Source organism: Pogona vitticeps, chromosome 2, assembly GCF_051106095.1.
Source record: "Pogona vitticeps strain Pit_001003342236 chromosome 2, PviZW2.1, whole genome shotgun sequence".
Lineage (NCBI taxonomy): Eukaryota > Metazoa > Chordata > Lepidosauria > Squamata > Agamidae > Pogona > Pogona vitticeps.
The window spans coordinates 30,753,891-30,754,660 of NC_135784.1; positions in this window are offsets into that span (position 1 = coordinate 30,753,891).

Below are 770 nucleotides of genomic sequence, written 5' to 3' on the forward strand. Positions count from 1 at the left end.
TCCATGACTCAACGAACCCTCCGTGAGCAAAACATGCCATGCCACTGAATAAAGGCCCAACCTTGGATATTGCTCTCTCTCCTCCATGCCTAAGTAGTTGTGTTCCTGGAGGCAGGCAGGCAGTTCACCCCGGGAAACAAGACGCTGGACAAAATGGTGGTGTCATATTCTGTCAACTGTACACTTAATGGTCCTTCAGCCTAGAGCTTGCGAAACTCATTTTTGGACTACAGTTCTCAGAATCCTCCACTAACAGTGCAACTGGCCCTACCAACAGGGGAATTCTTGAGCTGTGGTCTAAACAGGGGGAACTTCTCCATGTTTGGTCCCAAGCTATGCATAGAAACTGTAGGAATTTTACAATGCCTGCCCAAGACATTTTGCTGCCTGAGGTAAAACCCAAAGAACAGTCCTCTCCACTCCCACCAGAACTGGGGAACATGGGATCTTTCTGAGGCTGTCTGACTTCAATTCCTATCAGCTTTAGTCAGCAGAGAGCCCATGGCAAAGAAATCTGAGAGCAGAAATCAACTACATCTGGGAGGTGCTGTCTTCCCCAATCTCTCGACCAAACTTTTAAAATTCTTCATAAACCATATAGGAACCAACACCTGCCTTTGAAGAGCCTTGACCTGCTTGATAGGAGCAGCCACGGACTTTTTGGGAAAAGCCACTGGTAATTTAGGAGTCTGACCACTGGAGAAAGTACTAGGGACTCACAGTGTTTTGATAGTATCCGTTTATTTATAAATACACATGCTAAGCAGCAA